Genomic DNA, 11,765 nt, shown 5'->3' with positions numbered 1-11,765 from the left:
TCCATCATTTTTGCTTTATGGGTCTGATGTTACACTACTTTGATCTTTTTAGCAAACCTTCAAGGCTTTGGAGTCATTCATGGGAATAGAGGACAGGAGACAACCTCTGCAGTCCCTTTGCCCAGAAGCTGAAATTGGACCCCAGTAGTTAAGCCTCTCCAACATCTGGCCTTAGTCTCAACGTATATATGGGGAAATGTGATCTTAGCTTAAAGAGAGGTCTGGAAATCCAACAATTTTCATGGTCTAAACAATTTTTGTCATTTCCACCAATACCTGTTTGATCATAAATAATTTCTCCCATAAATATTATTACAACCATAAAAATTAATCAAAGTGCAGCTCTACAGATATCCTTGGCAGGAGTGCAAACTATTTATTGATTAGAGAATATGTGTGTCATGGTTCTCTTCACTTGTGGAGAACTGAAGCTTTCTTCCTCATGTTGAAAGACTTCAAGCTTCCATGTTGTTTTCTGATAACTTTTTCTTGCTTTGAGTTATTTATAGGGGTAAACCTCTGCTTTGTTTTTAAGTTATAAAATTAGATTTTATGGCAGAAGGAAATGCTGGAAAATGCACAGCACAACAGTCAATGTTTAAAACGGAAGGAATAAAGCTGCACACCCTCAGGATATCCCGAAGTATTTCACAGCCAATGAACTACATTGGAAAATGCTGCAGGAAATTTGTGCATAGTAAGATCTCATGAATAACAATTTGCTAGGACACTGAATATTTTGCTTTTGGTCCTGTTGGCTGAGAAATAAACATTGATCTGGACAGAAGTTTACTACAGAGTACTGTCCAGTTAACACAAGTTTACAATTCAAATCCTGATCTATCCTTCATTTCGGATGCTGACTAACCTTCTGTACATAGCCAGCAGTTCCAGTTTTTTTAAGGACATTTTTACAGAAAAAGTAGAGTGAGACAGGCTGTGCAATCAAATCAACATCAGGTATAAATCTGGTATAAATTTCTTGTATGATCAAGTATTTATTCTGGGTTGACTCGGTGTCCCTTAGAAAGGTGCAGTGCAGTTTCCATGACAAGAGAATGTGAATTTTGCAATGTGTTACCAAATGACTAACACATAAGCAGTGTTGAGGGCAGAAGGATATTGGGGTCCGGGTCCATAGGACGCTCAAATCGGCCTCGCAGGTGGAGGATGTGGTCAAGAAGGCGTGTGGTGTACTAGCCTTCGTTAATCGACGGATTGAGTTTAGGAGTTGGGCGATAATGCTGCGACTTTATAAGACCCTTGTCAGACCACTTGGAGTACTGTGCGCAGTTCTGGTCACCTCACTTCAGGAAGGATGTGGAGGCTATTGATAGGGTGCAGAGGAGATTTACAAGGATGTTGCCTGGATTGGGAGGCATGCCTTATGAAGATAGGTTGAGGGAGCTAGGTCTCTTCTCCCCGGAGAGACGAAGGTTGAGAGGTGACCTGATAGAGGTTTATAAAATGTTGAGAGGAATAGATAGGGTGGATTCTTGGAGGCTATTTCCCAGGGCTGAAATGGTCGAGAGGACACAGGTTTAAAGTGCTGGGAAGCAAGTACAGAGGAGATGTTAGGAGTAAGTTTTTCACTCAGAGGGTGGTGAGTGAGTGGAATCGGCTGTCATCAGTGGTGGTACAGGCAAACTCACTGGGGTCTTTTAAAAGACTTCTGGATGAGTATATGGGATTTAATGGGATTGGGAGTTATAGATAGTTCTATGGCTTGGTAGGTATGGATGTGATCGGCGCAACTTGTGGGCCGAAGGGCCTGTTTGTGCTGTAGTGTTCTATGTTCTATAATGAATTTAGTTTTCAATTAAAGTGTAGCAGTCGTAACTTTTAGATGAAAAAAAGGACAAATTTAGAGAGTGGCACTCAAGCTATGAATGTATAGTACCCGATGAGGAAAAAAGACAGAAAATCTTGTTTTAATATTCTGTCTTTCATGACCACAAGAAAAAAAACTAATCCCTGTAGCCGATAAAGTACTTTTGAAATGGAGTCACTGTTACGAGGTAGGAAATATGGCAGCCAATTTTCACACAGGTTCCCACAAACAGTAATGTGATAGTGACCAGATATTCTCATTTTGTGATGCTGAATGAGGTCTAAATATTGGCCAAGGCACAATATTTGAGGTCTAAATATTGGCCAAGGCCCTGCTCTTCTTCAATATGGCGCCATGGGAACATCCTACATCCATCTGCAAAGATAGACAGGACCTCAGTCTAACAGCTCATTTGAAAGATGGCAGCCCGAATTTTCTGGCCATTCATGCCAGTTGGATTTCTCTGGTCCCACTGCAGTGTGCGGAGATTTAGCTGAGTGTCAAACTCTCCATCCTCGCTTGCAGCATTGGCAGGGTGTAAACGTCCTGTGTGGCCAAATTCCCCTCCAATGCAATTTTCAAGTTTGCTGACGACACCACCATAGTAGGTCGGATCTCAAACAATGACGAGACAGAGTACAGGAATGAGGCAGAGAATCTGGTGAACTGGCGCAGCAACAATAATCTCTCCCTCAATGTCAACAAAATGAAGGAGATTGTCATTGACTTCAGGAAGCATAAAGGAGAACATGCCCCTACCTACAGGGTGTGAAGTAGAAAGGGTCGAGAGCTTCAAGTTTTTAGGTGTCCAGATCATCAACAACCTGTCCTGCTGCCCCCATGGCAATATTATAGTTAAGAAAGCCCCACCAACGCCTCTACTTTCTCAGAAGACTAAAGCAATTTGGCATGTCAGCTACGACTCTCACCAACTTTTACAGATACACCATAGAAACGTTCTTTCTGGTTGAATCACAGCTTGGTATGGCTCCTGCTCTGCCCAACGCCACAAGGAACTACAGGAGGTCATGAATATAGCCAAATCCATCACACAAACCAGCCTCCCATCCACTGGTTCTGCCTACACTCCCCGCTGCCTCGGCAAAGCAGCCAGCATAATTAAGGATCCCACTAACCCCAGACATTCTCTCTTCCACCTTCTTTCTTCGGGAAAAAGATACAAATGTCTGAGGTCATGTACCAACCGACTCAAGAATAGCTTTTTCTCTGCTGCTGTCAAGTCTTTTGATTTACCTTGCATTAAGTTTCTCTACACCCTAGCTATGACTGTAACACCACATTCTGCACTCTCTTGTTTCTTTCTCTATGAACGATATGCTTTGTCTATATAGTGCGCAAGAAACAATATTTTTCATGGTATGTTAATACATGTGACAGTAAAGAAGAAATCAAATCAAAACAGCCAGAAATTTCTGGTCAACATCTCTGAAGCACGACATTCACTCAGCACTGGGGTGCCAACCTTCAATTTTGCGTTCATGTCTTAGAACAGAACACACAACTTCCCAACTCAGAATTGAAAGTATTTACCAAGCGAGCCACGGCTGACACTGAATGAATTGAGGCCAGTCCCATTGAACTGGGTAAGGAAGGAGAGGTGGTGAACCATTCAAATACTGTGTGGAGGAAACAAAAGGACACAGCCCATGCTTACAGTCACAGATGACATAAGAACATAAGAAATAGGAGCAGGAGTAGGCCATCTAGCCCTTTGAGCCTGCCCCGCCATTCAATAAGATCATGGCTGATCTGTCGTGGCTCAGTTCCACATTCCCGCCCTCTCCCCATAACCTTTAATCCCCTCTCATCAAAAACCCATCAACCCGCGCCTTAAAAATATTTAGCGAGGCAGCCTCCACCACTTCAACGGGCAGAGAATTCCAGAGATTCGCCACCCTTTGAGTGAAGAAGTTCTTCCTCAACTCCGTTCTAAACCGTCCCCCCCCTTTATCCTGAGGCTGTGCCCCCTAGTCCTACTGTCCTTTCTGAGTGGGAAGAGTCTCTCCACCTCTATCCTATCCATCCCATTCATCATCTTATACATCTCAATGAGATCTCCCCTCATTCTTCTAAACTCTAACGAGTACAAGCCTAGTTTATTCAGCCTCTCCTCATAGCTCAGCCCCCACAACTCCGGCATCAGCCTAGTAAACCTCCTCTGCGCTCCCTCCAAGGCCAAAATATCCTTGCGTAAGTACGGCGCCCAAAACGGCACACAGTACTCCAGCTGCGGCCTCACCAGTGCCCTATACAGATGACGCAACCTATGATTAGTATAGGGCCATTTTGGTGCTTTAGCAATGACGGAAACCTGACTGGAGAATTTCAAGAGAAAGCAGTGGGAAACACAGAGATAAATGTTGGTGGGGGGTGCGGTGTGACAATAGCTTTAAGTACTTTGTCAAGGAAAGGGGAAGTGTGTTGGAAATGGGCTGGCAATTTATAAGGATGGTGGAGTGGGAAGTTATTTGAGGGGGATATGATGATACCAATTCTTAAAGGGAAGAGGGTAGTACATAAATACAGGAAAGTTGGATGGTCAGCAGTTTAGTGGGAATATGATCAAGGTAACAGAAGGTGGGTAGCACGGAATCATTGGCAGGATGGAAGATTGAAGAAAACTTAAGAGAAAGGTGATACTTCAGGACTATGGCAGAGGAAGAACTGGAAGCAGCTCTGGATTCTTGGGAATGAAAGTGGGCAGTAGCAGAGATGATCTCAATCTTACTGACAAAGCTCTTGCACTTGATGTCAAGAAGTTTGGTCAAAGGGGTAATTTTTAACAAGCATCTTAAAGGTGGAAAGAGGCACAGAGGTGTAGGGAAGGGAGCTTAGGGCCTTGGCAGCTGAAGGCACGGCCTCCAGCGGTGGAGTGACCACAATCAGGGATGCTTTAGAGGCCAGCAATAGATAAGTGAAGAGGATTGTTTGGCTGGGTGAGATTACAAAGCTAGAGAGTGGTGAGGTCATGGAGGAATTTGAAAACAAGGACAATAGTTTTAAAATTGAGACACTGTTTAAGACAGAGCCAGTGGAGATCAGTGAGCGTAGAGCAGAGTAGGCCATGTTAGATGGCAAAGTCAAGGATGGAGCCAATGATCTACATAGAACATAGAACAGTACAGGCCCTTCAGTCCTCGATGTTGCGCCGACAAGTGGAATCGATCTAGTGACCCTCTAACCTAAACTATTCCATTCATTTTAAAAACAACAAGCTGGAAGAATAAAGGCAACATGCTGTGGATGTTAGAAACAAAACCAGAAAAAGAGAAAAATGCTGGAAAATCTCAGCAGGTCTGACAGCATCAGTGGAGAGAGAATATAGCCAATGTTTCGAATCTGGATGACCCTTTGTCAGAGCTGCTTTGTCAGAACTGGAAGAATTCCCATCTACACAACTCGCCAGGCTCCCTGTAAAATCCTTCCACACTGAACCCAGCACTGTACCACACCCCCTCACCCCACCGTGCAGCTCCTCCCCACTGCACCACGCCTTTCACTCGACCGTATACCCTCCCCCGCTTTTGATGGTTTACTATCAAACTGATTCATACACTCCAATTTATGTAGAAAGTCGTTTAATATTTTTAAAAAATGACGTTCAGTTATTTGAAATTGGATTACTCAGAGTTGATGGATTAAAGAACAGAGAACAACACAGCATGGGAAACAGGCCCAACAAGCCCTCGCCACCATTTTAACAATGTGTTTTTCCTCCTCCACCCTTGACCCATGTCTATGCTTATGGTACCCCCATTGGAAACCAGATTAAAGGGGAGAATAATTTAGGGATAATTTATTACACCAATCAGCCTAAGAGCACATCTTTGGGGTGTGGGAGGAAACCGGAGCACCCGGAGGAAACCCACGCAACCACAGGGAGAATGCGCAAACTCCCACAGACACTGGCCCAAATCCATGTATCTGCACAGCAAACAGTGATAGTCACTGAGCTGTTTAAAAAATGGGAAGTTTACATTATAAAACATAGCCAGATTGTATTGGGTCAGGGCTGATTCTGCACTCAACATTCTGCAAATGAGCTTGAGCGGAAACTCGAAGAAAACAAGCCTTTTAAAATGTGTGTAAGTTTGTGTTTGCACTGGAATTGGCAACTGCATCCAAATGCAGAAATCTGCCCCTTCATTTTAACATGGAGAAACCTTTGAAAGGCTGAGTGGCTATCATGGTTATATTTTCCAGTTGGTAATTTCGAGAGGCATTAATTCATGAGATCCATGTCCACAGAATCTCACTGAATCATTATTTTTACAGCTCTAGTGCTGGAGAGGAGAAATCAGTAGGAATATTTCTTTGTATCTTTATTGGATCACTCGCCACCCATAAGAGCAGTCACTCAAATAGCAGCAAGAACAGATTGTCGTGGTTGCTACTCTATTTACACAATACTGTTGGATCATTACATGTCATTCACCTCCTATACTAGATGGGAGCGTTAACTATTCTGTCAATTGAGGAATTATAAGATTTCCTATGTTTGCACTATATATCTTCACCAGAGTTGCGGTTGATTTTTCCTCTACAATTCTCAGCATTTCTTCATAGATGAAGATTTTAGGAAGATTTATGCTCAACAATTACAGATTCGCTGGTGGCTAGTCAAGTCTAACCATGACTACCAGGTTGTCCCATAGCAGGGGGAAGTGAAGGTGCAGTCGTTGCTGGAGGAAATTTAATCTTTCCTTCACCTCCTTTTGCATGCTGGTTTCTCAAAGGTGTCTGTAGCATGTAATATCTCCAGGCATCATGATCCAGGACCTGTGCTTCCCACTCGATGTGGCACACAAAAAACCACTCCTTCAGGGACTCCTTGAAACCTTTGCATGGAACCCCACTGTTTCATTAGCCCGTGGCCAGCTCTCCATACAACACAATCTTTGGGCTGTTGTCCATTAAGTCAATATGGCTTGCCCAATAAATCTGACTTCACAGAACGAAGGTCTCAATACAGGAGATATTAGCAGTTTTCAGTACTTCAGAGTTCTTTAAACTGACTCTTAGTCCAAAGTGTTGTGCTGTCTTGGAGAATCGTGTTGCTATATGTTACAGGACATATTGACTGTGGACCAAGATAGAGCAGTCATCAGTGAAAGGAAGTTCATGGATGAGTTTTCTTGTGCTTTGTGGGAGCCTGGAATTTCAAAAGACCTCCCTGAGCCTGGAAGCGTATGTAAACTCTCTCCTCGAGGGCTTCCCTTGCCTGCTGCAGCATTATGCTGGAGAAGATGGGGAATAAGGTCAGGACCTGACACTTCCCTGCTACACACCACTGGGGATACCCAAGGGACTCAAGAGCCTCTCTGTTGTGCTTGGCAGATCTCCAGTTCCAGGGTTATAAAAATGAATGATTCAGTGAGCTTCTTATTCCCATCATGTGAACATGGATCTTATGAATCTAAGCTTCTTAGAATTACCAGTGCATATGAAGATCTCTCATACTGATGAACAATCTTTGACGTTTTCACTTAGCGTAAAACACCAGATGCAATAATCAATGTCAAATGCTATATCACCGCATTGTTATCAGATATCACATCACTCTATTATTTAGCTGAAAGTCTAATTATATCGTTTCTGTTGAGGACACTCATCTTTATATCAGCTGAGGGGCTCAGTCTGGGATTAGAGGCTTTGTTTTCCGACCCTAGATGCAGAGAGTTGACTGATTGAGTTAGAACATAGAACATAGAACACTACAGCACAAACAGGCCCTTCGGCCCACAAGTTGCGCCGATCACATCATCACCTACCAACCTACAGACCTATCTATAACCCTCAATCTCATTAAACCCCATATACTCATCCAGGAGTCTTTTAAAAGACCCCAGCGAGTTCGCCTCCACCACCACTGACGGCAGCCGATTCCATTCACTCACCACCCTCTGAGTGAAAAACTTACCCCTAACATCACTTCTGAACCTCCCTCCCCGCACCTTAAATCTGTGTCCTGATGTGTCCTGTGTTATCTGATGTTATGTTGTGGGGCAGCACGGTGGCATAGTGGTTAGCACTGATATCTCACAGCGCCTGGGCCTTGGGTTCAATTCCCGGCTTGGGTCATTGTCTGTGCAGAGTTTGCATGTTCTCCCTGTGTCTCTGTGGGTTTCCTCCAGGTGCTCCGGTTTCCTCCCACAGTCCAAATGATGTGCTGGTTAGGTGCATTGACTCAAACAGGTGCCAGAGTGCAGCAACTAGGGGAATTTCACAGTAACTTCATTGCAGCATTAAGTAAGCCTACTTGTGACTAATAAATAAATTTTAAACTTTAATCATTTATCATCACAGTCCTATCATGGAAGCATGTGTCGGTTTCAAACTGCTAAATCACTTTTTAAAGCAACATCACTTCAAATAACCTACAAGATTACATTTTGAAACAAAACTTCTAAATGGCATTATCAGGGCTCACTGCCAACAGTGCAGCTTTTTAAAAATTCCTCCCTTTGGCTGCCCATCATTTTGCATTTCATAATGACAGGCACTGCACCCTCCAATTTTCCAATTCCTGTAATCATCACACAAGTTTCCATATTTGTTAAGGTAACCTAAATAAATTAGGTTTAAACAGTTCACGGTGATAAACAAGCAGCTATTGCTCATCTGGTCTACTTCAAGCAATCCCTTCAAACCTCAGCGGCAATCTGTCATTAGTTGGTTAAAAGTTCAGATGATGTTCTGGGTGGCGCAGTGGTTAGCACAGCTGCCTCATAGTGATAGGGATCCAGGTTCGATTCCCGGCTTGGGTCACTGTCTGTGTAGAGTTTGCACACTACTCCCCGGTCTGCATGGGTTTCCTCTGGGTGGTCCGGTTTCCTCCCACAGTCCAAAGGTGTGCGGGTTAGGTGGATTTGCCATGCTAAATTGTCCCTTAGTGTCAGTGGAACTAGCTAGGGTAAATGCATGTGGTTATGGGGATAGAGCCTGGAAAAGATTATATTCGCTGCAGACTCATAGAACGCTACAGAAAGAGGCCCTTCAGCCCATCGAGTCTGCACTGAACACAATCCCACCAGGCCCTACACCCACATCCCCACATATTATACCCACTAATTCCTCTAAACTATGCATCCCTACACACTAAAGAGCAATTTCTTAGCACGGCCAATCAACCTAACCCGCGCATCTTTGAACTGTGGGAGGAAACCAGTGCACCCGGCGGAAACCCATGCAGACACGAGGAGAATGCGCAAATTCCACACAGACAATGACCCCAGCTGGGAATCGAACCCAGGACCCTGGAGCTGTGAAGTGGCAGTGCTAACCACTGTGCTACCGTGCCGCCCGATGGGCCAAATGGCCTCCTTCTGCACAGCAAGAATTCTATGATTCTATGTTTCAAATAAGATCAGTCAAAACTGGTCCAGATGGACTGCTGGTAAACTGAGCAGAGTTTACAGCAACTGGATTATTCCCAAAGGAGTCATCATTATGTAAGCACGTATTAAAATGGCAAGAAATTTCAATGTGAACTAAACATTTATTCCAGTTCAAAGAAGTTGTTCTTAGCCACTGTAATGTGAACAAACCTTCTTACGTTAGTTGTTATAATGTTGACCATGATTGTGCCAAACCTCCTCCTTAAGCCTGCACATTTTTACTGTTTGATCAATTATGATAAACAAAACTCTGATTGAAGATGTATATAGGGAGAACAGGAAAATAAATCAATGGTGAGTGTTTTATATATACACTTCTGCATCACGTATGTGTATGTAAATAAGGTATTTTTCAGCACTACTGAGAGTCATCAGGCATTGCACAAAGAGTTTTTCTCCAGACAAGTTTTAATTTCCCTTTGTTCAGCAGCACAAACATTCCAGCTGCTTTCTTTGGAATTGTAATCGATAAGCAATTATACATTTATTTTCCTGTCAGCTGTTGACCAGCAGTATCAAAAGTAAACTTTTTACGATTACTGAATGATTACAGCTGAAAACTTCCCTTTGATACAATTTAATACAATCCAGGATTGGAACAATACTTATCAGAACTGAGGAAATACAGCACAGGATGGTAGAACATAGAACACAGAACACTACAGCACAAACAGGCCCTTCGGCCCACAAGTTGCGCCGATCACATCTAAACCTACCAAGCCATAGAACTATCTGTAACTCCCAATGCCATTAGATCCCATATACTCATCCAGAAGTCTTTTAAAAGACCCCAGCGAGTTCGCCTCTACCACCACCGATGGCAGCCGATTCCACTCACTTACCACCCTCTGAGTGAAAAACTTACCCCAACATCTCCTCTGTACTTGCTTCCCAGCGCCTTAAACCTGTGTCCTCTCGTAGCGACCATTTAGCCCTGGGAAATAGCCTCCGAGAATCCACCCTACCTATTCCTCTCAACATTTTATAAACCTCTATCAGGTTGCCTCTCAACCTTCATCTCTCCAGGGAAAAGAGACCGAGCTCCCTCAGCCTATCTTCATAAGGCATGCCTCCCAATCCAGGCAACATCCTTGTAAATCTCCTCTGCACCCTCTCAAAAGCTTCCACATCCTGGTAATCATGATTTACATTGATGCTCATCACCTGAGGACACTGGTTTCAGCTCTGCATCTCTGAGCATTCCTTAAGCAGGCACAAACCATTAGAGATTAAAAGTGTAATCAATAAATCAAAGATGGGATACTGATGAGTTTGCAGTTGTTGACTCCAGTTCCCCTTCTCCTGAAAAGTGCAGACAATTCCTGCACAAGAATGATCAAGGAAAACTCCTGCATTAATCTTTGCGTTCACCTCCTGACGGAGGAAAAGTCACTAACTGACAAATAGGCAGCAAGTCATTCTAAGCTCATCAGTCCATTCTCTGGTGTTGCAAAGTTTCAATGGTGGCATGAGTTGAGCTGTTTAACATTATATGGATATGTCTTAAGAGCAGCATGACAACAATGGCAAATATTTCGGAATAAGTAACGTGTTGACTCCTCCAGGTTTCTGTTAGCGTATAATTCAAATTGATCAAAGCAGCACAACAGTCCAGGAATTCCGCACAATACTTTTTAAACCAGTTCGAAAGAAACTCATTCAGTCCTAAAGTAATCACACCCAAACCTTGGATCTGGAATCATCTTAGTGCGACCATATTTAGGCAACTGGTCAGTTGATAAGAGAGGATTATGTGATGAGTTAATTAATTCATTTTGTTTAAGAAACTATTTTTCTCCAAGCCAGAGAACAAAAGAAGCAGGTTTCTGAGTTGGCACTACCTCTCTCTCTCCATCCAGCATGCTCAAGCCCTGCCTATTGTTTGACCATCCACACATCACAGGTAGTGTTTATTTATATTACTTATGTTAGCTCAGTTGGCTGGATGCTTGGTTAGTGATGCAGACCGATGCCAACACTGTGGGTTGAATTCCCATACTGGCTGCAGTTATTCATGAATGGCCAACTTCTCAACTTTGCTCCTTGCCTGAGGTGTGGTGATCCTCAGGTTAAATCACCACCAGTCAGCTTTCTCCCTCAAAGGAGAGAGCAGCCTATCATCTGGGACTATGGTGATTTTATCTTTCAAATATGGTTTATCCACATTGGAAGGAAAAGCAAAGGAAAATCTCTGCTTCCATGAAAAAAATCGAAGACTGCTCTAAGAGATCACAAGGGAGGTTGTAAATAAGGTTGAAAGAGTGCAGTGAAGGTTCACACGGATGTTGCTGGGACTTGAGAAGCTGAGTTACAGAGAGAGATTGAATAGGTTAGGACTTTATTCCCTGGAGCGTAGAAGAATGAGGGGAGATTTGATAGAGGTGTATAAGATTTTGATGGGTATAGATAGAGTGAATGCAAGCAGGCTTTTTCCACTGAGGCTAGAGGAGAAAAAATACCAGAGGGCATGGGTTAAGGGTGAAAGGAGAAAAGTTTAAAGGGAATATTGGGTGGGG

General features: G+C 43.4%; 1 protein-coding gene across 2 annotated transcripts in view; it reads right to left on the bottom strand.

The window, feature by feature from the left end:
• itga9 (integrin, alpha 9) overlaps positions 1–11,765 on the bottom strand; it is a 424,393-nt gene that overhangs the window by 11,708 nt on the left and 400,920 nt on the right. The window lies entirely within an intron of this gene.

Source organism: Carcharhinus amblyrhynchos, chromosome 8, assembly GCF_965287045.1.
Source record: "Carcharhinus amblyrhynchos chromosome 8, sCarAmb.v2.hapA, whole genome shotgun sequence".
In the NCBI taxonomy this organism is placed as follows: domain Eukaryota; kingdom Metazoa; phylum Chordata; class Chondrichthyes; order Carcharhiniformes; family Carcharhinidae; genus Carcharhinus; species Carcharhinus amblyrhynchos.
Note: the sequence above shows the minus strand (reverse complement) of the source record. Positions and strands in the feature narration are given on the sequence as shown.